This window comes from Loxodonta africana, chromosome 4 (assembly GCF_030014295.1).
Source record: "Loxodonta africana isolate mLoxAfr1 chromosome 4, mLoxAfr1.hap2, whole genome shotgun sequence".
Classification (NCBI taxonomy): domain Eukaryota; kingdom Metazoa; phylum Chordata; class Mammalia; order Proboscidea; family Elephantidae; genus Loxodonta; species Loxodonta africana.
In genome coordinates this window covers 184409374-184435422 of record NC_087345.1, presented here as the reverse complement: position 1 = coordinate 184435422, position 26049 = coordinate 184409374, and positions in this window count along the sequence as shown.

Genomic DNA, 26049 nt, shown 5'->3' with positions numbered 1-26049 from the left:
TTGTTAGTTATGCTTTTAGACTATTCATTCCATGTATTAGGGCTACTAACATTGTCCCTATTTTTTTGTTTCCATGATCTTTATTGTTTTAGATTTTATACTTAGGTCTTTGATCCATTTTGAGTTCGTTTTTGGCCATAGTGTGAGGTATGGGTCTTCTTTCTTTTTTTTTGCGGATGGATATCCAGTTATGCCAGGACCACTTGTAAAAAAGACTGCCTTTTCCCTATTTAGCTGACTTTAGGACTTTGTCAAATATCAACTGTTCATCCGTGGATGGGTTTATGTCTGGATTCTCAATTCTGTTCCATTGGTCTATGCATCTGTTGTTTTACCAGTACCAGGCTATTTTGACTACTGTGGCGGTATAATAGGTTCTAAAATCAGGTGGAGCGAGGCCTCCCACCTTGTTCTTCTTTTTCAGCAATGCTTTATTTATCTGGGGCCTCTTTCTCTTCCATATGAAGTTGGTGATTTGTTTCTCCGTCTCATTAAAGAATGTCCGTGGAATTTGGATCAGAATTGCATTAAATCTATAGATTGCTTTTGGTAGAATAGACATTTTTAGACTGTAAAGTCTTCCTATCCATGAGCAAGGTATGTTTTTTCCACTTATGTAGGTCTCTTTTGTTTCCTTGCAGAAGTGTACTGTAGTTTTCTTTGTATAAGTCTTTTACAGCTCTGGTAAGATATATGCCTAAGTATTTTATCTTGGGGGCTACTGTAAATGGTATTGATTTGGTGATTTCCTCTCCGATGTTTTTTTTGTTGGTGTGTGGAATCCAACTAATTTTTGTATGTTTATCTTGTGTCTTGATACTTTCCTGAACTCTTCTATTAGTTTCAGTAGTTTTCTGGAGCATTCCTTACGGTTTTCTGTGTGTAAGATCATGTCATCTGCAAATAGATATGCTTTTACTTCTTCCTTGCCAATCTGGGTGCCCTGTATTTCTTTATCTAGCATAATCGCTCTGGCAAGGACCTCCAGCACAATGTTGAATGAGAGTTGTGATAAAGGTCATCCTTGTCTGGTCCCCAATCTCAAGGGGAATGCTTTCAGGCTCTCTCCATTTAAGATGATGTTGACTGTTGGCTTTGTGTAAAAACCCCTTTATTATGTTGAGCAATTTTCCTTCTATTCCTATTTTGCTGAGAGTTTTTATCATTTGTCAAATGCCTTTTCTCAGTCAATTGATAAAATCATGCGATTTTTGTCTTTTGTTTTATTCGTATGATGGATTACATTAATTGTTTTTCTAATGTTGAGCCATCTCTGCATACCTGGTATGAATCCCACTAGGTCATAGTGAATTATTTTTTTGATATGTTGTTGAATTCTACTGGCTGGAATTCTGTTGATGATTTCTAAGTTCATGAGGGATGTAGGCCTGTAATTTTCTTCTTCTGTGGTGTCTTTACCTGGTTTTGGTATCAAGAATATGCTGGCTTCATACAATGAGCCATATTGTATTTTGTCTGTCCTTTTCTGTGCTCTGAAATACCTTTAGTAGTCGTGGTGCTGACTCTTCTCTGAAAGTTTGGTAGAGCTCTGCAGTGAAGCCCTCAGGGCCAGGGCTTTTTTTGTTGTTGTTGGGAGTTTTTTGATTACCTTTTCAATTTTTTCTTTCGTTATGGGTCGATTTAGTTGTTCTACCTCTGTTTGTGTTAGTTTAGGTAGGTAGTGTGTTTCTAGGAGTCATCCATTTCTTCTAGTTTTTCAAATTTGTTAGAGTATAATTTCTCATAGTAATCTGATATGATTCTTTTAATTTCATTTGGGTCTGTTGTGATATCGCCCATCTCATTTCTTATTCAGATTATTTGCTTCCTCTCCTGTTTATCTTTTTTCAGTTTGGCCAATAGTGTATCAATTTTGTTGATATTTTCAAAGAACCAGCTTTTGGCCTTGTTAATTCTTTGAATTGTTTTCCTGTTTGCTATTTCATTTAGTTCTGCTCTAATTTTTATTATTTGTTTTCTTCTGGTGGCTGAGGATTTTTTGTTTTTGTTTTTTTGCTCTTTTTCTTTTTGTTCAAGTTGTAGGGATAATTCTTTGATTTTGGCCTTTTCTTCTTTTTGTATGTTTGCATTTATTGATATAAATTGACCTCTGAGCACTGCTTTTGCTGTGTCCCAAAGGTTCCGATAGGAAGTGTTTTCAATTCTCACTGGATTCTATGAATTTCTTTATTCCATCCTTGATGTCTTCTATAACCCAGTCGTTTTTGAGCAGGGTATTGTTCAGTTTCCAAATGTTTAATTTTTTTCCTTGCTTTTTCTGTCATTGATTTCTACTTTTATGGCCTTATGGTCAGAGAAGTTCCTTTGGGATATTTCAGTGTTTTGGATTCTGCTAAGGCTTGCTTTGTGAACTAATATGTGGTCTATTCTAGAGAATGTTCCATGTGCACTGGAAAAGAATGTATACTTGACTGCTGTTGGGTGGAGTATTCTCTATACGTCTATGAGGTCAAGTTGGTTGATTGTGGCATTCAGATCTTTTGTGTCTTTATTGAGTTTCTTTCTGGATGTCCTGTCCTTCACTGAAAGTGGTGTGTTGAAATCTCCTACCATTATTGTGGAACTGTCTATCTCACTTCTCAATGCTCATAGAGTTTGTTTTATGTATCTTACAGCCTTGTCATTGGGTGCATAAATACTTAATATGGTTATATTCTCCAGGTTATTGTCCCTTTAATCATTATATAGTATCCTTCATTATTCTTTCTAATGGATTTAACTTTAACGTCTATTTTGTCAGAAATTAATACTGCTACTCCTGCCCTTTTTTCATTGTTGTTTGCTTGATATATTTTTTTCCATCCTTTGAGTTTTAGCTTGTTTGTGTCTCTAAGTCTAAGGTGTGTCTCTTGGAGCCAGCATATAGACAGATAGTGTTTTTTAATCCTTTCTGCCACTGTCTGTCTCTTTATTGGTGCATTTAGTCCATTTACATTCAGCATAATTATGGATAGGCATGAATTTAGTGTTATCATTTTGATGTCTTTTTTTGTGTGCTGTTGAGTTTCTTTTCCCCACTTAATTTTCTAAGCTGAGTAGATTATCTTCATATATTATCTTTTCTTCATATTCGTCATTGATTTTGTTTCTGCTGAGTCTCTGTTTTTTTCTTGTATTTTATTTTGATGCGTAGGGTAGTTTATCTCCTTTGCTGCTACCTTATTGTTTACCCCTATTTTTCTAAATTTAAGCCTAAATTTTTTTTCTTTGTATTGTCTTGTCTTCCTCTCCATATGAAAGATATATGACTACAATTCTTAATCCGTCTTTATTGTTTTAATGTTGTCTTCTTTTATATAATAACATCCCTTTTTCCCTGTTTTGAGTGTTTTATTTTCTTGATTTATTTTTGTGATTTCCCTGTCGAGGTTATCATCTGATTGCTCTGCCCAGTGTTCTTGTCTTGGGTTGATACCTGATATCATTGATTTTCAAACCAAAGAACTCCCTTTAGTATTTCTTGTAGTTTTTGTTTGATTTTTATGAATTCCATAAACTTCTGTTCATCTGGAAATGTACTACTTTCACCTTCATATTTGAGGGACAGTTTTGCTGAGTATGTGATTCTTGGCTGGCAATTTGTTTCCTTCAATTTTTTACATAAGTCATGCCATTGCCATCTTGCTTGCATGATTTCTGCCAAGCAGTCCAAGCTTGTTCTTACTGACACTCCTTTGTAGGTGACTTTTCATTTATCATTAGCTGCTCTTAAAACTTCTCTTTTTATCTTTGGTTTTGGCAAGTTGGATTATAATATCTCTTAGTGACTTTCTTTTAAAAGCTACCTTATGTGGAGTCCAATGAGCATTTTGAATAGATGTCTTCTCATCTTTCACGATATCAGGGAAGGTTTCTGCCAACAAATCTTCAACAATTCTCTCTGTACTTTCTGTTATCCTTCCCTGTACTGGAACTCCAGTCACTTGTAGATTATTTCTCTTGATAGATTTCTGTATGATTCTTAAGGTTTCTTCATTTTTTTTTAATTTTTATCTGATTTTTCTTCAAATATATTGGTGCTAAATGCCGTATCTTTAAGTTCACAAATTCTGCCTTCCACTTGCTCAATTCTGCACCTCTCACTTTCTGTTGAGTTGTCTATTTCTGTAATTTTATTGTTAATCTTCTGAATTTCTGATTGCTGTCTATGGATTTTTCCAGCTAATTGAATTTTCCATTATGTTCCTGAATAACCTTTTTTAATTTCTTCAATTGCTTTATCTGTGTGTTCCTTGGCTGGTTCTGCGTATTGCCTGATTTCCTTCTTGATGTCTTGAAGGGTTCTCTATATTAATCTTTTGTATTCTGCCTCTGGTATTTCCAGGAAGACACTTTCATCTAGAAGATCCCTGGATTCTTTGTTTTGAGAGCTTGTTGAGGTGATCACGGTCTGTTTCTTTATGTGACTTGATATTGACTGTTGTCTCTGAGCCATCGGTAAGTTATTGTAAGAGTTTATATTATGTTTGCCTACTGTATCATAGCTTCCTGCTTTGTTTTGTTTTGATATGCCCAGATGGGTTGCTTGAGTGAGCTAGTTTGATTATTTTTGCCTTTGGAGCTCTGACGTCCTGTCCCCAGATGGCTAGATCTGTTATATGGTATATCAGTCCAAGAATCCATTCACTTGTATGAATTCAGCTCGAGTTTCCAGGTAGCTGATCACCAAGTGTGTGGTACATGCTCTGTCCTACAGCCTAAGAGGGGCGGAGTGATTGGTGTAGGTACCAGTATCTGGCTGCAGCAGAGGGTCATGCTCTGAACAAGGCAGGGAGCTGAGAATTGCCCCCCATGTGTCTCTGAGGAAAGCATGTCCCTCCTCCCTAGAGTGTACGGATGGGTGGATTCTGCAGATAGACCACAGGCACCCAGTGTTTTTTGCTGTAAGGACTGGGAGGTACCAGTTATCCTTGGACCCTGTCTCAGTGGCTGGTTGACTTGAGTGGAGCTACTATCCTTAGTTCCCTGATCTGGGTAGGCGAGGACCCAGTTTAATAGTCAATGCACTATCAAACATCAAACACCCACCTCTTCACCGCATAGCTGAAATCATTGTAGTATGCAAAAAAAGGCATTTTCTCCTGAAACAGTCCCATGCAGTTCCATGCAGAGGGGAAAGGTACTCAAAGTCCATGGACAGTTTATGCCTGGACAGGAGCTGCTTCTGTCCTGAGCTCACCTCCCCCCTGCCCTCGGTAGTAGAGCTGGAAAATTATCTTTTCCCCTAAATGAGAATTTATTCCTTCTCCAGGGCCTGGAGGATGGCTCTATGTGCTCAACGGGGCCTATCTCAGGTGCAGGGAAATCAACAGCCACTGAAGCCAGCTTGGGAGCTGGGGGTGCAGTAAAATATATGCAAGTACTTAGCTTTGGCTGAGAGCACTGCTCTTCTCTGGTTTTGGAGGTGTGAGTAGGCTGTATGGCTGGCTGCTTTTCTCTGAGGCAACTGAGGCCAAACACTAGTACCAGCCCACCACAGCTGCTTCTGGGAATGGTGCCTGAGGACTCCCGGCAATTCAGGTCTGGTAACTCCTCTCTGCTTCTGAACCGTCTCTTCCTCCCTCTGCCCCTCAGTTCATTTTCTATCTTGCCTTTGATATTCAGTGCTCCTAAAGCTTGTCATAAATATACTTGTTTCACTTTTTTCAGGTCTTTGTTGTAAGAGGGCTCACCAGAAGTGTCTGTCTATTTTGCCATCTTGGTCCCACCTCTCCTGGTCTGTTTCTTTATGTGATTTGATATTGATTGTTGTCTATGAGCCATCTATAAGTTATTATATTAGTTTATTTTATGTTTGCTTACTGTATCCTAGCTTCTTGCTTTGTTTTGTTTTGATATGGCCAAATGGGTTGCTTGAGTGAGCTAGCTTGATTATTTTTACCTTTCAAGCTCTGATCTGTCACCAGATAGCTAGAGCTGTTATCAGCTATATCAGTCTAGGAGTCCATTGACTTTTCTTTTATGGATTCAGCTCAGGTGTCCAGGTAGCTGATCAACAAGTGTGTGGTACAGGCTCTGTTGTACACTCTTAGAGGGGCTGGGGTGATTGATGTGGGTGCCGGTATCTGGTTGCAGCTGAGAGTCACACTCTGAACAAGGCAGGGGGCTGAGAATCATCCTCTAAGTGTCTCTGAGCAAAGTGTGTCCCTGTTCCCTAGAGTGTACAGGTTGGGTGGGTTCTGCAGAGGGACCATGGGCACCCAAAGTTTTTGGTTGTAAGGACTGGAAAGTACCAGTTATCCTTGGACCCCTGTTACCAGTGGCTAGGTGACTTGAGTGGAGCCACCAGTCCTTAGGTCCCTGATGTGGGTAGGTGAGGACCCTGTTTAATAGGCAAAGTGGTATCAAACATCAAACACCCACCTCTCTGCCACACAGCTGAAACAGTTGGAGTCTGCCACCAAAGGCCTATTCTCCTGAAATAGGCCCACACAGGTCCATGCAAGGGGGGAAGTTACATAAAGTCCATGGACCATTTACGCCTGGACACAAGCTGCTTCTGTCCTGAGGTCCCTAGGTTAGTGGAGGTGGCAAAGTACCTTTTCCCCCAATTGCAAATTTATTCCTTCTCCAAGGCTCGGAGGATGGCTCTAGGCACTCAACAAGGCCTATCTCAGGCCCAGAGAAATCAATAGCCACTGAAGCCAGTTTTGGGGGGGTGGGGAAATGGGGTAAAATATACAGAAGGACTTAGCTTTTGCTGACAGAGCCGTTCTTCTCTGGTTCCAGAGGTGTGAGTAGGCTGTGTGTCTTGCTACTTCTCCCTGAGGAAACTGCAGCCAAATGCTAATAGCAGCCTGCTGCAGCTGCTCCCAGAAATGGTGCCTGAGGGCTCCTGGCAATTCAGGTCCAGTAACTCCGCTTTGCTTCTGAACCTTCTCTTCCTCCCCCTGCTGCTCAGTCTGTTTTCTAACTTTGCCTTTGATGTTCGGGTCTCCTAGCTTGTCGTAAATATAACCATTTCACTTGTTTTTTGGGGGGCCTTTGTTGTAAGAGGGCTCACTGGAAGCATCTTTCCATTCCATCATCTTGGCCGGCCTCCTAGAATTTTTAATATTGATCCATATTTAGTTTGATATTACATCCATATCAATCATTTTGTAGTATTATTTTTTTAGACATTGCTGGAATCAGTATGCTAATATTTTATTTAAAAATCTTTGCAATCATATTCAACAGTGAGATTGGTCTATAAATATCCTGGCATCCAGCTACCATTCCTGTTTTGAAATCAAGATCATTTTAGCCTTATTTTATGAGTTTGGAAGATTTTAACCTTTTCTTCTTTTCTCTCTCACTTATACAGTTTGTATAAAATAAGGACAATCTATTCTTTGAAGATCTGGAAAAAAATACTTAAAATCCACCTGGTCCTAATGTTTCATTTTTGGGTAAATTTTTAACTACTCATTTAATTACATTGATTATAAACTATATATTTTTTAAATTATCCAATTTATGTAATATTTTAAATTTATCAATGTGACTTAAAAATGTGACTTATTCATATAAAATATATTTTTCTTCTCCAAGTATATGAATAGGAGTCTGTGGTTAGTGCAAATAGTTAAGCACTTGGCTACTAGCCAAAAGGTTGGCAGTTCAAACCCACCTGGAATGCCTCAGAAGACAGGCCTGGAGATGTGCTTCCAAAAGTTCACAGACTTTTAAACCCTGTTACACAGTTGTGCTCTGTGTACATGGAGTCGCCATGAGTAGGAATCAACTTGATGGCAACTAACAATGATAAAAACCCTGGTGGTGCAGTGGTTAAGAGCTATGGCTGGTAACCTAAAGCTTGGCAGTTCAAATCCACCATGCACTCTTTGGAAACTCTATGGGGCAGTTCTACTCTGTCCTATAGGGTCACTATGAGTTGAAATCAACTTGTTGGCAACAATTTATTTTTTTCAGTTTTAACAATGATAACAACAAAATACGTAAGTTATATTCCATTTTTCATTTCTCTTGCTATTTATGTATGTTTTCTCTATTTTTATTCTTCAGACTTTTGAGTGGCTTGTCCATTTATTTTCATCTTTACAAAAAGAACAAACTGAATTTTCTGTTCTTTTCTATTCATACTCTTTTCCACTTTGTTAACTTTGATCTCATATTTATTAGTTAAACCTGTTTTTTTGAATTTATAATAATCTTGAGACTTTCTGTTGAAAATTCTGCTTCATAATTTTTAGTTACTCTTGTTTTCTAATATATGAATTTGTGGTGACTTATTTTCTCCAAGTACAAAATAGATATATGTTTTTGTTTTTTCATATTAATGCTTACATTGCCTTGCAATATTGTCTAGTTTCTATCAATAACATATTCTTCAACAAATGGATCATTTAGGAGAATTCGTACCTTCTAAATTATTATTGTTGATATTATTCTTACCATTATTGTTTTGGATTTCTTCAGTTAAGAAATCTATTCATAGACTAATAATTGTTCCTCTCTGGGCAATACCTGATTTTCCTTCCCTCTTTACTTTCTATGAAGACATTTTCTTTCGCTTTAGTCTTTACTCTTGTTATATAAATAAGGCAAAGTTGACCTCTGTGTATTAGCCCCAAGTTGGTTATTTCTTCTTAGTAAGCTGTAGCCCATTCCCCCAAAAAGATAACCTGCGTAAAACTCAATTGGTTTAAAAATAGCCCAAATAAACAGATTTTTAGCATTTATAATCTTCCTGCTTTATATACCCCATGAAACTGCACCCAACTTTTGCCATTCCTACATAAAATAAAACCCTGCAATTATAAGTACCCTAGGTGCTGCTACCCTCAGCACTCTCTGACCCAGAGACTCCCATTTGCTGCAGGCAGACACAGTGGTGGTTCAGGTAAGCACTCTATCTCCTTTTTTTTCCCCAAAAATGTTTCCATGCCCTCCTCCCTTTCTTGACCCACTTTGTTTCTTGCATCTGGAAAACCTCCTGCTGTGGGTACCACATCCTGCCTGAAGCTGTCAATGCTTGCCTTGACCCCACTAAAGATCTTGTTGTGCCAAGCTGGAGACTTGTGGTCTTATCTTTTTCCCTGAATTCCCTTGAACTCACTACAGTTCTATAGTGTCTCTATGATATGTGTAGGTATGGATTTATTTTTATTTACCTTACTTAGGATTTCTTAAAAATCTTGACTATGAAGATGCACAGATCTCATCAACTCTGGAAATTTCTTGGTAAATAGCTCTTCAAATTTTTCTTACCCCATTCTCACTATACTAGTTTTCCAGAACCCCTATAGATGTATATACTGAGTGTTTTCATTCTATCCCGCATGTCTGCAGACATCTTTCGCATTTCTTGCCAGAACTCTGTGCCATTTTCCCTCTAATTATCCCTTTAATATGTTGTACTGTTGTTAAGTCCAATCATCAATTTTTAAATTTGAAGACTGTATTTATTTCCATAAATCCTAGTAGACTTTGCATATTCTCTTTCATTGTGTCTTATTCTTTTCTTAGAGCTTTGATCGTATTTGTGTCTGGAAGCATTATAATTGTAGTCTTTTTAAATACTCCTTCAGATTGACATTTTATTATTTCAAATTGCTGAGTTTAAAACTTGATCTTAGTTTTATGCGTTGACTCTCACTAATATTGTGTTGTATAACTCTTGAGTGTGAGACTTTTTGTAAGGAAGATCCCTTGTGACCTGGACTATAGGCATCTCCCACAGTGGATTTTTATATGCCTTTGCAAAGAGCCCCAGGAAAATAACTGGCCTGGCAATAATCCTATAGCACAAACACAAGTTCTCAAGGTTCTCAAACCATATTCCAGGTGCATGGTTACATTTTCAAATTCTAACAAAATATCTTTTTTTAACCTACAACACAGCCTGAGACAAGCTTCCATGTTGCTTTTTACATGTGCTTTTCACATTATCTTAAGTAAAATAATGTGAAACATTTATCCATAATTTCATAGTGTTTCTTGGAAGAAGGTTTCCTATTTATGTATCATTATGTCCACATTGCTGGAAGTCTACATGTTTTTCCTCACCAAATTAGAAGCTAAACTTATTAAAACCATTAGACTATCTGAAATGTTAATGTTTGCTTATTTCTTTTATGTGCTTAATGACTAATAAAATTCTAAAAGATTTTATGCTACTCCAATCCTATTTCATTTATGTTAGTATAATTTGACTTTCAATGTTTATTGCCCTAACAACAATGGACTATTTGGGCTATCCCAACATAAGCCATTACCTACGTACGTCATAAGCTATACAAACTAGTGAAATAATTAACTAGTCCAGATACACAAAGGATCATTTTATATTCAGTTATTCATGCAATATGAAGGTGCCTAAAAATTTTATTAATATAATTGAGGATAGTATTAATGTGTTGTTGTATGCTTTAATTATTGTATATGTAGTACGTGAAAGTTGTATAACTACAATCATCATATACCACAAGACTTAATTTGTAAAATTACACATTTCTCTTATTTAACAAGCCATACTTTTACTTTTACAATACCATTATAATAACATAGCAATATAAAATAGTATACTAGTTCCCACGCCTAAGTACACATGAGATAGTTTGTATTGTTTTGTTTTGTTTAATCCAAAAACACATTAATTTTTGTAAGTAATGAAGTTTTACTCATTAAGAAATGGATAACTTCCTAGTAAGTATTTTCTCTCATCATCCTGAAACATTATTTCTTCACTTTGGCCAAACGGGCCCTTATAATTTTTTCTTCAAATATTTTTAAGCATCAAAACCACACTAAGACACATGCCTAAAAGCTGGTGAAATCGTAGTTTATAAACCAGACTAAACCTTAAGCCTGAATATGATGATGGAAAGAATTAGTCAGCGTGTGAGAAAAAACACACAGCATTCCAGCAAGCAGGGTGCTTGCTCAGCTCTCTTTGTGGGAGGCATATATGGGGTTGCCATGAGTCAGAGGTGATTCCATGGCCACTGGTTTTGGATACAGTGAGTAAAACGCCCAGGTGTACAGCTACACTTTGCTGCCAACTGTCTGTAGAAGCACATATTTGCTGGCTTATCCTTCCTTTTATGTACTTCACTCTTCTAGGATCAAGAAGGCTGCTAGGTCTGCTGAGACCTGAGGAGGGAAGGTGTCACTAAAGAGTTGGCCACTTAAGTCTCTAGGACAGAAATGCACAGAAAACAACCCAGGACAAGTAGTAAGAAAGGGGAAGTTTTCTTTTATACTGTCCCTTCCTGAATCTCTTTGTCCTTCTTAGTGTACTCCCCTACTTGTTCAATAGCCTATTTCTCTGTTTTGTCTTGGTTTCTCCTTATTATCAAAATCAATGACTGTAGGCCTCCTAGATGAATGTATTGATAGTTGAATTGAGGCATTCTGAAGCTCAGACCTTCAAGTGCTCTAACTTCTGAAATTACATTTCCTTTCTCATCATAAATATGTAATAATGATAAATACACACAGTATCACCATCCCAAAATAAAATGCATCATCACATTTAGCCAATAGTAAAAATAGAACAACACAATTCTCACAAAGGGTTAAATACCTAAATGGTTTAAAAAAAAAATTTTTTTTTTTTCCCCCTTTTGGTTCAATACAGAAGTACATCATTTACTTGTGGAGCCTTTGCCCATACATTTTTACTTATGGTTTATTTTTACATTGCAGTACCAGCGTTTCCTCTATTTCCAAGTTAAAGCATCTCTGTTCCATTTCACTTACTTTTCATGGATTTGAACCCCCTCTTTTATAACCAAAGCACACCATACTGGGGTTGGCAGTCTAATCCAATGAAAAAGGAAATTTTGTATCTTCAAATATGTATGCAAATCAGACATGAACAGTTACAACAAAAGAAAGACTGTGAAGTTGTTTTTACTTAGTGGTTGGCTTGGTAAATCTTGTGTACTAGAGTAAAAAAAAAAATTTTTTTTTTTTAAAAGTAGCATATGCAAATTCCTTCTGACCCTCCTATTCATCACATAGTTATTGGTGAACATGGCAGCACACACACATACCCACACACATCCATACAAAGTCACAAAAATAATCATGACTAATTATTTCAGTGTGAGAAGTAAGGCGAATTAATAAAAATAGCCCCAATTATTGATTATGCTGATAGAAAGGAGCCATGGTGGTTGCTAACTGAAAGGTCTGCTGTTCACCTCCAGCGCTGGCTCCATGGGGGAAAAGACCTGGCAATCTGCTCCCATAAAGATTACAGACTAAGAAGCCCTATGTTGCAGTTCTACTCTGTCTTATTGGGTCACTATAATTCATATGATTCAGAATTTATCTGATGGCACACAACAACAACAACAACAACCTGCTGATGGAATTGATGCTGCAAAATCTCATATGACACAGGACTTGAAAATTGAGGCTTGAATACATAGAGACCAGGTCTGAGGTCTTCTTTACAGGTCCCTGGTAGTGTACTGTTTAGCTCTCATCTCAACTGCCTGGTTTGTAAAATGGAAATGATGGCAGTGTCTACTTCATGTGGTTGTTGTATGGAATCTGATGAATGTATTGAGAGTTGAACTGAGGAAGCCTTAAGCCACAGCATACCATTTTACTTCTTTGTAGTCCTCATCACAAGATGTAACAAGAATTATAATGATTCTTGTGAGTAATAATTTAAGCTTATTAAAAATTGTGTCTGGCACTGTTAGCTCATGATAAATATTATAATTGCTGATGCATTTCCATATAATGACATCTGATATTGCTCAAATTCATTCTCCTTTAAATGAATGCATGAAAAGAAAAATTAAGAAAAAAGGAGAAAAAAATTGCTTTTTATGTTAGTTTGGGTTCTCCCCAAAGTAGAGGCTGAGACAAGGATTTGAGGGTAAGTAGGAGAGATAAGTATATTAGTATTTTGTAGTTAGCTATGCAAATATAATGAATTATGTACAATTAATACATATTGTATACAATCATGGAAACCCTGGTACCTTAGTGGTTGGCAGTTCTAATTCACCAGGCACTCCTTGGAAGCTCTATGGGGGCAGTTCTACTCTGTCCTATAAGGTCGCTATGAGTCAGAATCGACTCAATGGCAATGGGTTCAGTTTTTTTTGTTTTTTTTTTGGGGGGGGCATATATATACCCACCCAGTGCCGTCGAGTCATATACATACAATCTTTTTATCTCATGTATGTATGCCTGTCAACACACATATTTATGAAGTTGATTATATGAGGTATAATTTCAGGAAGATCTGGTACATGAGATGTGCACAGTAGAAGGTCATCTCCTATATAGAAAACAATGAACGCATGGGGGCACAGGCCAGGCAGAGACAGAATTGTTACAATCATGGAACTGATCCTCTTCCCTGTGCCAGATGCTATCCTGAAGAGAAACCAAAAAACCAAGCCAGTTGTCCAGAGTGGATTCCAACTCACGGCTCTCCGTATGTGCAGAGTAGAACTGAGATCTCAGAGTGTTCAAGGTTGCGTCACTTCAGAAGCAGATGACCAGGTCTTTCTTCTGAGATGCTTCTGGGTGGGTTTGAAGGGCCAACATTAGTAGCTGAGTGCTCCACCTTTTGTACACTCCAGGGACTCCACATTTTGAAGATGCATGACATTATCTGTCAGATAAATAAAAAACACCTGACTGAGATAAGCTGTTCTGTCTTCATTCATTTGGCTCACCTCTTGCTTAAAAAAGGGAGGCAATAAACCATTTTATTTTGGATTGGCTTCCATCCTATATTATGGTAAAGTTTGAACAGGAATGTAATGGTGAACGGAGGCATAGTGATATTTTCTACTAATTATTTCATTAGGTAGAAAATGTGCTCATGTCATTGAGAAGTGAAAAATGACACTTTGCCTGGATAGTGTACTATTTACATAACCAAGACCTAGATGTAAAACATACAACACAAAAATAGAGCTTGTGAACATAGTAACTGCTGACACATACGAATGTTACTCTCTGCTGCCCATGTTGTATGAGCAGTATACAAGCGTTATGACATTTAGTCCTCACTTTTTTTTTTTTTTACAATACCATCAAATAGGTACTCAGGATACCCCTATTTTACACATGGCAAAACTTTGGTTTAGAAGCATCCTTATTGGAGGTTTTAGTCCGCTCAGAGGTGCCTTGGAAGAAACACCTGTCAATCTACTTCCAAAAAATTAGCCATTAAAAACCCTATGGAGTGCAGTTCTACTCTGACACACAAGGGGTTGGATTAAATGGAAATCAACTCCATAGCAACTGTTTTTATTATTATTATTTGTTTAAATTTTCTTTTTTGCTCAAGATCAGGTTTCCTGTTAGTGTTGGAACCAGGACTGAAAGAAAAGCAGTCTGAGCTCATATTTCTCACATGTAACCACACTTCTGTATCACCCTCTTTATTATTCTTTTGTAGCACACGGTAATTATTTGTCTAATGCTATTCTTCCCCTCTAAGCCGTGAAGGCAAAGAACTTGTCTGCCTTTCTTACTCCTACAGCACCAGCACATTGACACAAATACAGTGGAAAAAGGCTGCACAGAGACTGATGTTTCATAACACAGAGGTGCTCATACCCATCTGTATTTCTCGTGAAAGAAAGAAAAGTAGAGGTCAATTTTCCTGGCCATTCAATGTTTAATTTTCTCCACAAAGCTGACTTAGTCACCAGAAAGGTTCTATTTTTGTATTGCCAGGTTTTGTCAACATGAGCTAGGGTTACACTTTAAATTATAAAAATTATAAGCCCATTCTAATCACAAAAAATACATTTTGAGTTCTATATCAGTAATTGGTTTTATTTGAAATTTATTTTGCAATATCAAGCACATTTAATTATCCTGCAGAGTTTGGTATTTAAAATAATCCAGAGTTCCTTTGTTTCCATTGTTCCACTCTAAGTAACTCTTGAAACTCCTATTCAGTGCAGTGCTTTGGCAGGAGGTCGTTTTTGTCTGGAATACGCATACAGCAAGGATTCACATTGTCCACAGAATCTGTGAATCATACCTTTACTGGCTATTGTGCTTATATTATTTTCTAGCCTTTTCAGTGATTTATACGAGGAAATGAATCAGCGGTGGGAATGTTATGTGGCCCACTCCCTGTTTTCTCCAACTGGTGCTAGTGAAGACACCATGATAGAGGGTAAATGCTCATTGCATGAATTGTGTGTAACTGTGAATATTGTGGGAAAAAATGAAATCACTTGAAAAAAAAAAAGAAGAAACAGAGAGCTGATGCCACATGTAAGAGTTCTTTTGATTTATATTTAATAGCTAGTGTAGAGGCAAGTCGGCACATTGATAGTTGTTTTTTAATTCCCCCTCATTTTCTTTGAAATCTCTGTGACTAGATCTGGCTATTATTTTTCACTCTGTAGATAATGCAGTAAATGAGATTTTGAAAGGAAAAGTAATATTAAAAAAAAAATAGCAATGGAGTTATAAAAAAGTTTACTTTCTGTACAGCCACAAAGGATATGGGATCTGTTTATAGTAGGAGACATTAGAAGCAGAGCACTTACTATTCATATCTTCCAAGAGATCTACAACCATTACCTAATAGATTAGTCATTTTTGTTTCCAACTGTGCCTTCTAAATTTGTCCATCTATTAAATATTTTCCTTGGAGGACATAATACAACTCTGAAATCATCACTGTGGTTTATGGGATGTTTACCAAATACAATTTGATGCTGCTGATATCCTAATTTAGTAGACACTGTAAGCATTCCTTTCTTGTTTCTCCATCAGCTGGTTTTTGTTTTGTTTTGTTTCTCATTTTGAGAGAATCCACCTCTTTCCCAGATCCTCCCCACTTCCACCTTGGGATCTCAGCCAAGGGAAACAGTGAAAGCATGTTTCTTTCTTTTTGGTCATGTTGGAGATACAGTGTGGAATCACGGCAGCAGATGAGAAGTGATACATGAAATGAAAGATCTCTGCTCCATTGTCGTACAAAGACAACCCAAAAGGTGTTCTGCCTCACTGCTGGGCTATTATCGACTGCAATGTTAAACTCAGAAGCAGCGAGCAAAGTCTTCCAATCACAGAGAAGAACTGGATCATTTTTTATACAAGGGTTTTATCTTTCTCTTGCAGACATTTTTCTCCCTCCAAAGAGCCAATGGGAGAAGAGACTAGAAGAGGAAGGGTAAGGGCAGTGGGGAGCTGAGCATTTTTATGGAAGGTGAGGAGGGTGGTGTGAACGTAGGAACACAAAGGAAATAAGAGCTATTAAAAAAAAAAAAAGATATCTCTATTAAATCCTATCCTTCCTTCTGCTTTTCTTTCCTCACTTTTCTTTTCTCCTTTGAGTACCATTTTGTGCTTAGCATAAGGCAGCATTTTACCCCATTACAAAAGAGGCAAAATTGAAGTGGTCTCAGCTCATGTATGGCAGGTCTCAGCAGGAGACGCTGCCAAACTCGACGCAATTAAGAAGATTCAAGTCTGCGTGCGATGGAGTATATTTGGCAGGAACACAGGTCTGTAAAATAAGAGCATGGTAATTTCATAATTGACCATCTGTAAAACATTTATCAAAACCTTTGAAGCCTACCTAACCGTCCCTTTGGAATGAGGCATCATAGATAGAGACCATCCCAAGTCTAATCTGAAGATGACACCTCTACATCTTAATTTGGTCTTCAGAATGACTTTGATTTTTACTAATGCTACTCACAAAGCTGTGTGAGATGGAACTGACTGGGGAATATTTCCTGTAAATTCTCTGACCCTGGCCAGGAAGAGGGCTTTTTGCTGTGGACTCTGACTCCACCCTGTTGGCCTGAAAAGAACACATATCTCAGTGTCCCAAGGCTTATATCAATCATATCAAAGTCTTCTCCAGATGGTCACTCTAAATGCTGAGGTCATTTTGATTGTACTTCTGTAGTGCTTCTCTGATTTTTCTCTGTGTTTCTGGGTCTCAATAGGAGCTCCACTGAGGCAGGATCTCTCTTCTTCACTGCTCTAATCCCAATGTCTTCATAAGGCCTGCCATAGAGTAAGTGCTTAATAAATACTTGTGGAATGGATAAATCTATGACTGCATGAATTAGAAACAACACACCCAGTCTTAAAGGGTAGGTAAACAGAATAATACCCATATGGTATAACCATGTCTTAATCACCAGAAGCTGTGAATATGTTAAGTACGTGGCAAATGGTAAATAAGATTGCAATTTAGTTTGCTAATCATCTGACTTTGAGATGGAGCAATTATCTTGGGTTATCTAGGTAACATAATCACTAGAGTTCTTATGGGTGAGATATAGAGTAGAAGGGTCAAGTTAGATACCTGAAGATGCTGCACTGTTGAGTTTGAAGAGGGAGAATGGGGCCATGAGCCAAGAAATGCAGACAATCCTTAGAAACTGGACAAGGCAAGGAAGCAGACTCCCCCCTAGAGCCTCCAGTAGGAAAACAGCCATGCTGCCACATTGATTTTAGTCCAAAGAGACCCATTTTGTACTTCTGACCTCCAGAATTGTAGGATAAATGTGCGCTAAGACATTACATTTAAGGTAATTTGCTACAGCTGCCACAGAAACTCATTCAATATCCACATGTCCAGAGTCAACCTCTAGAAAAATTGTGTAGTTGAAACATCTTTTTTATGACTTCCAGTTCCCTCCTTATCGTTCTTTTTCTTCTGCTTGGGGCACTGTTCTTCTCCGTTTGTCATTCATTTATGCTGTGCAAGAACTAACTTATAAAATCTGTTTTCCGTAGGAGGAAATTATTTAATTTTAATATAAGCCTCTGGCAGTTCAAAACTTTGTGTACTTGAATAAATCTTCTTGCTCTTGGACCAGTGTTTTTTCTACTATGTGATTTCTACATAGACCAAAATGCAAGGTGGCTGTTAGGTTATCTGAGTTGCCAAATCAATGAAGCATTTTACTAAGAATAATGTAGTCAACCTTTTAGGTTGGATAATCTAATTCAAAGAAATAAAGCGTTAAATGGCTTAGTGAGTCCTTGTTTTAAAGTAAACTTTGTTGCAGATGAAAAAGATCACCCTTAGATGTTGGAACCCTGAGCCTTTTTACTACTTCCTAGACTATAAACTCCTTTATTCAACAAATACTCATAGGTTGGTAATTGTTGATGCACTTGGAAATGGCCTTCGAGTACATCTATCTCAAGCACTCAATCTGTAGATGAGGAAAACGAGACCCAAAGTAGTGAAGTGTTTTTTATGAAATTCAGAGGTGTATCTGCAGAAAGTTGGGCCTATGACAAGCACTGAAATCGCACCCCTGAGGGACACAGCAAGAGTAACTAGCACCCAAGGGCAATCTCTAAGTTGCATCCCCCCCCCCCAATTTGAGCCCACAGGGGCGATCTCTGAGTTGGGTCCCTCATGAATAGACATTGATAGTGGTGACGCATCAGCAGAAATGCCTTCACCCCTTTGGGTGCTTCAGTCAGGTACCATTGGTATCTGCAGCACCTTGGAATGTCGTCCCCTGCCTCATCTGGTACCCGTTTCAACTTACGCAGAGAGGCAAGTGCCCCTTTCTGTCCCCCCACCCCACTACACCTCTGTGTCTACCAAACTTGAGGAAGAACTTTGGGCAGAGCCAGGTTAATAGAAACTGCTCAGTGGTGCCCCCTTTAGGTGGTGCCAAGGGCACATGCCATACTGCCAGGCCTTAGATACACCTGACTGTGACTGCACAGTCAGCTAGTGGCAAAGTTAAGCCTAGATCTCAAATCAAAGGATTAAAATTTGCTGCCCTCCCCTCCATACCATATATTCCAATCCAAGATTCTGTCACATAATCCATTCCAGGGACAAGAGCATGTAGACAATTTCTCAGTTTCCCCAGGAGCACAGATACTGTAGAAATTCTACCACTTGGGATCAAGGCACAAGCTCTTCCCTCTTACCCACCTAGACTTCCCTGCTCCTGCATACACGCATTTTCACAGCAAACACAGCCTTTAATTATTCAAGGACTCACTAAAAATCTCATTTTCCACAGAGGTATAATATAAAGTCCATTGGAACGAATTATGAAGCAATGATTTATTGGGGGAAATATAGAGAAACATAAATATAAAAATGGAGACAAGATTTCACGAGGAAACAGAGGAAAAAAGTGTTGTACTTCTGCAGTCTTTCTCCTTGTCATGCGCCATGACATTACCATGTAGAAGATAATCTGGAAATGCACTTGGTTGTCAGTGTACCAATATTAAAGTGTCCATCTTCCCCATGCCCTTTTACATTTAAAATTCCATACACATTTTTAGCAAGTAAGAAACATGATCCGATTCAGAAAATGAAATAGCCAACTTGGTCAGGCATTTTTTAATTTACTATTATCTCAGCCTTTCTAAGAAAGAATAGCCCTTCCATGTTTGAGATTTTTGTTTTGTTTTGTTTTCTTCTCTGCCTGACTATGTATAGTTAATGAAACAGGAGGGTGTAAATCAAAACCCCAGTCTGCCTTTAAGACACAGGGCAAACAACATCTTTTGGAATAATGGAGTAAAGGATATGTTAAGCTTAGTAGAACAGATTGATATACTCATGTATGTTCAGAGATAATTTATGTGACACCCATTGCATGACAGCCCTATAACACTTCTCAAGATTAATATAGAGAAGAAAAAGAAGAAGAAAATAAGAGGTAGAAAGAAAGGTCAAACTTTACAGGTTCAACCATTAAGTCCAACAAGGCTAAAACTACAAACAAGTCAGACAGCTTTTTCTGATTCTTTGATGTAAATTTGGATGCTGACTGACAGATTTGAAATAGTTTTAACTGTGAAAAATCAAATCTGTGCAGTTCTTTGGAAAAAAATAATGTAATAGGACAAAGCTACTTGCTGTAAAAATATAAACATATACAATAGCTTTAAAGTATTAGACGTCAATGTGAGGAAACGCTGGTGGTGTAGTGGTTAAGTGCTATGGCTGCTAACCAAGAGGTCAGCAGTCCAAATCTGCCAGGCGCTCCTTGGAAACTCTATGGGGCAGTTCTACTCTGTCCTATAGGGTCACTATGAGTTGGAATCAACTCGACGGCAGTGGGTTTGGGTTTTTTTTTTTTTTTTTTTTTCGTTATTGCTCATGTAATGGGCAAAATGGGTGTTCCTTATTTGTGGGTGGCTTTCCTTCAAGCGGTGATTCAGAGATCCAAGCTCCTGACGTCTTATGGCTCCACCAACTTCAAGACTTTTTAGGCTGTCTGCTTATCTGTTTTAAGGTTGGGAAACAGAAAATAGCACTGAGGATTGTGCACGAAAGAGTTGTATATCTGAAAGTGGTGTGCACCACTTCTGAGCACATTCTACTGGTGGTAAATTTGCCACATGACACTTGTTACTGCAAGGAGCCTGAGAAATGTGGTCCAACTATTAACCCAGGAAGAAGAGGAAATGGATAGGAGCTAACTGGTCTCTCAAACCAGAAATACTGCCCTAACCAGTAGATGAAGCATTCTTGGACACCCCCCTCCAGCACTCATGTGATTGCAATCTTCAGTGACAGTGAGTCATGGATGGTTATAACTAAAAGAATAGTAAGAATTTACTTATTCCAAGCTCTCATTTTCACTTAAAAATGGAGTCTGGGAAGGCAAAGTCATCGAACATCATATAACTTAGTGACAGAGCCAAAACCATTTTTCAATTTGCAGATTAATGTTCTATCTATTACACTTCATAATTCAATATTTGATTTTTTATTATAAACTCTCTGTTCAATTTATTAAAATTAGCAATCCCAGATCATGAGAAGTTTGGAGAAAAGGGTAAAATTCAGAGGCTGTGTCTACTGAAAAGTATTTCTAAAAATAAGTGAGCTAAAAAGTGAAGATGTATTATTCACACATCTTCCACTCTTTTGAAGGAATCTGTTTTGAGCACAAACGGGCATGTTCTTAGCCTGCTCAGATTGTTAGTACTTTGCCACACTTGTAGCCATATTGTGTATAAATAGAATAAATAAGGAAATACGTGTCTTCCTTTTTCTGGGCGGGTGACTTAAATAAGTAAATGAAGTTAATGACCACTTATTGGCAGGAGGAAACAATGTCAACTATGCTAAAATGAACATTGTTATATTTTAGAAGATACTTTTTAGTACGGAAACATGAAAATCTATTCACCAGGTCAAGTCATTCAGTTAATCTGATTGAACTTTGTAGCTAACATTCTATTAGATTCACTGGGATTCAATCTTGTATTTATTGATTCAAAAATATATTTATTAAGACTCAATTAAGTGCCAGATATTGGGAATATATTAAACAGAGAGTTTATGTCTCAAAGACTTGTATTCTTTCTCAGAAACATATTTTGCTATTTATTTGATTCCCTGTTTCATGGTAGAGGTGAAGGATTGACAACAGCTCTTTTCAAATGAATCCAGAGCAAAATAAACTCATCCGTGTTTTATGGTCCAAAATAATGAAATTTTTGTAAAATTATGTTTGGACATTTAAGCAGAAAGTGAGGTAATTTCTGAAAAACATAAGGATCTCATCTGGCTACTGGAAGTCTTGTATTCTGCTTGATAAAAAGTAGGGGTAACTCCCCATTGAAACAAAGATATAAACAAAGAAGTTTTAGTTTTCATAAAATATTTCATAAAATTACTGATTCTTCTTTCGTAATATGGATTGATCTCCTTATGAAATGTAAAATGTGAATTATGAAACTATAATATAATCCCATTTTGATAAATGAAAAAAGAAACCTGATGAGAATATATTCCAAATGTTAAAGTTGTAAGGTCTGGGTAGCAGACTTACAGGGGGTTTTAAAATCAAGGTGGCAGATTGTAGTTTTCACTCTCCCCGCTTCTGCAGTAAAACACTCGGGAAAAGGGAAATGGGGGGGCGGGGGGGTGGGTGGGTGAAAGCAAACGTGGTTCACACTTTATTCATTTTTGCCATAGGACTTCTGGTTGGTGTTAGTTGCTGCCTAGTCAGCCATGATGGGTCCTAGAGAGAATGGTCGGCAAATTTGACATCAATCCCTTATATCTCTTAAAGTCAACCAAAAACAGAAAAACAAAAACATTGCTGTGGAGTTGTTTCCGACTCATAGTGACCCCGTAGGACAGAGTAGAACTGCCCCACAGGGTTTACAAGGCTGTAAATCTTTATGGAATAGACTGAGGTGTTCTTCTCCCTTGGAGCACCTGGTGAGTTTGAACCTCCAACCTGTTGGTTAGCAGCCAAGAGATTTAACCACTGCACAACCAGGGCTCCTCCTTAAAGTCTAAGGCTTTGTAATTGCACCATTTCACCTTACAGAAGTTTCCAACTACAAAAGTATGTCCTTACACCTGACTACTATGGGATGGATGGGGAGGTGTCCACTTTTGAATTGAAATGCAATTTGGAGAAGCTAGTAGGTTTCATGTGATTCTTGACTCCATCTACCTTCTATTTTCAAGATTACATTTAAAGAATTTTATTTCAAATGTTTTCATTTACATAACAAGCACAGTCTATCACATTGATTTCTCTATTTTATGTATGAAATAGAAATAAGATTGTATAGCCAGGGCCATATTTTTTTTTCTTTATTTTTCTTGTAATCATGAGATGAGTAACAATAACTGGGAGAAAAAATGCAAATATCAAGCCCTGACCATTCTGCTCATAATAGGGAAAAATACTTTGCACTTGGGTATGCCTTGCAGACGTAGAAAACAAAGAGAAATTTGGAGAAGGGTAGTGACTAAATTGAGCAGATCAGTATTTTGGGCATTATGAAAAAAACAGGGTAGATATTTTTTAAGTATTTTTTTCTCACAGTATTTCCATCTAAATGGGAACATTTGGCTGTAACTTAAACACAAAATTACATTTGGGGAGCCCATTTTAATAATAATTCTTTAACAGTGACCATTTGGATTTAATTATCACCCCAGGGTTCAGTTGCTTCTCTAGGTTACCCAAGTATTTTTGAATCTGGAAAGAGGACTGGAAATCACATCAAAACAAGATTTTGCATGAATTATCTAAAATTTTCTCATTTCTGGTCAGGCCAAAAAATACTGTCAAAATAGACCATGTGCTATTTCTGCCTTTCACCCTGGCTGAAACATAGGGGGAACCGTAGTCAAAGTTTCAACGTCGGAATCCTATGCAGTGATTTTCTTCTCTCTTTTTCAGCAAAGGCCTGCTTTATAGTGGTTTGGATGTAGGATGAAATTTGGGATCTGGTTTTCTTCCTTGGCTGAGCTGGATCAGCTATTCTTTGTTTATTAAAAGGAAACATCAACTTTCCAATTTACTCTCTAAAATTGGTTATTGCAGCTCCTTGTTGGATGGGGAAGGCACCATCTGTTTTAATAAAACTGATGCTGAAAGGGGGAAAAGGTTGTGAAATTCAGCTGGGAAAGCTCTGAGTGATCACATTTCCACTTGGAGGAGAATCACCTTCTAAGTTCATGAATGTAGGTTAAACACTGGCCAAAGGAGGGAGCATATTAGTCAACATGGACTCATATATCCTGGCGAAGAAGAGTCAGAAAACATGTGCATGCAGGCAAACCAACACTGAAAAATAATCTAAATATCAGACAGGGAAAAAATGCAGACATGGAGGAGAAAAGCAGCAACAGTGAAAGAAATAAGATATTCAGGTCAAGTAAGATGTTACAGCTTTGTGTCTGTGTGTACTTAATGTTTGTTTTGTTTGACTTTTGATTGTTACAGGAAGATAAGAAAGTCCTGTCACCAAGCCCAGATCATACTATACCATTAATTAATCTCTGCGCATTTGATAGCAGGGCTTCGTTTTCCTACTACTGAAACAAAGATTCTATTTCACAGCTTTGAAAACTATGCAAACCAATCACTTACTCATTGGCTAGTGGGTGGGCTGTTTTGTGATTAGCTGTGATTGATATTCAGTGACTAAACCCCACATATATACACACATACACCCTAGTTTGAAAGATCTCTAACATCTCCAGGAGGAAAGGAGCCCAGGCTGCTTCAAACACCTTTTTCAGGCAGCACCTGCTGTTCCATTCTTGTTCCTTTCAAATGATTAAAATGCAAGGCACAATTATGTGAGCAATATCTGGAGTCAATCTTGTTTAAAAAGAAAAAAACAATTTAACGTCTTAGACTATATACTTGTCTCTAATAGCAATGCTGGTATTCTAATGCAGTCTTAAAAATGTCCAGGAGTGACTTTGCAAAATTTAACTATGCATTAGAAGAGAAACTTGGAACAAGCAGGTGTAATCCTGTAAAGATAAATATAATCCCATTACTGGCATTGATTTCTTTAGCATCTTATCAAATTCCCTGTTGTAGCAACAGTCTTTTTCTGTTTTCTCTTTCTGCTTAACTAGAAGATGACTCAATCCCCAGACCATGAAACTGTGGTATAATTACAACATTCAAAACAGCTTATGTGTAACGGCTCAGAGTGTCTCTTGAATTGGATCCTAGATCACTAAGCTAAAAGCAAGTAAACGGATTCCTAAAAATATCCCCTGACATGAGTCATCCTCTTCAAAAGAACCCTGGGGAATGTTTTCCACAGAAATGGCAAAGCACAAGACACTGGGCAGTGCCAAGCCCACTTCCTCCAGTCATGTGATTCACTGTGTCAGCTGCATGCTATGTTATAGCTTCCATATTCCCTGGCACTGGACTTGGATAGCTTGAAAGATTTGTTGAAATACAAGCCTCTGCAGCAATTTCAACTATTCCACCTGCGTCAGTTCCCGAAACAAAATAAACTCGTGCCAAAAGAAAGGTGCTTCAGGGTGTTCGGGAAGGACCGAATACAGGTCACTCAAGATCTGCTTTCTCCCAAATGAGTGAGAGAAGAAAAACAGAAAGACAAATCAACATTGTAGCCTTGGACGCTAATAAATAAATAAATAAAAGATAATTTGTAAAGCTGTCTGTTTTTCAGATTCTAGCACCAAATTTAAGTAATAGGTTTTCCTCAGGTGGCAGGGTGGGGAAATATGAGAGACACCTAGCCAGGCTGTCTTAGTTCAGCTGTTGGATCAGTGAAATTGAGGACAGTGAAGCTGAGAAAACCACGAGCACTCCTGTGGCAGGTCCAAATCCTGAAGTGGGCAGAGTCTGCCTCGTGCTCTGCCTGGTGTCCCGTGGCTGCTGAGCTCTGCTCTCTTCAGATTTATTTGGCTGAGGCATCTAGGGCTGAAGGGCCTACCATCTCCAGGAATAGTTATAGTTTATCAGAGAATCCTGGAAGGTATGAGAAACCGAAAATATTTTCTAACTGTGGAATTTCAGCTCCGTGTGCATACATTTTTGGTGAGGAGAATCTTTCTAAGGCTCCTGAAATTACATGACAGAAAACATTGTGGCCCAAAGTACTCAGAAGGATAACACAGATGCTTCAAATCCTTGTTAACAACAGGTGGGATATAAATTACAAATAAGGAAAATATGTAAATAGCTGGTCCTGATTACTGGCTTGAATGATAAATCATGTAGCATTTTTAACAAGGAAATGTCATATTTAGCAGTATAATGACTGATTAATCCTCTAAGAAAATGGTTTTATCACCTGGTTCTCACAGAACAAGTCACTATAATTTGGTCTTTCTTATTAAAATTATCTAACATTCTCTTGTTTGCAAATAAGCACTTCCTATTATGCTTTTTTTTTTTTTTTTTACTATGCCATGATTAAAAAAGCAATTTAAAAGAGGTGCATAGTTTAGGAATTTGTCAGATTAGCATCTCTTAGGCTGTTGGGAAGTTAGAAGAAAAAAAAAAAAAACACAATTGCCTTTGACCTGATTCTGACTCATGGTGACCCCTTGTGTTTCAGAGTACAATTGTGTTTATGGGGTTTTCAATGGCTGTGATCTTTCTTAAGTAGATCACCAGGCCTTTTTTCCCAGCTGGCTCTAGGTGAATTTGAACCACCAACTTTCTGGTTAGTAACCTAGCACTTAACTGTTTGTGTGACTCAGATATGAGAAAATTACCTACGAAAAAAACCCTTGTTGCTTTGAGTTAATTCTGACTCACAGCAACTCTACAGAACAGAGTAGAACTGCCCCTTTATCTAGGGATTCTT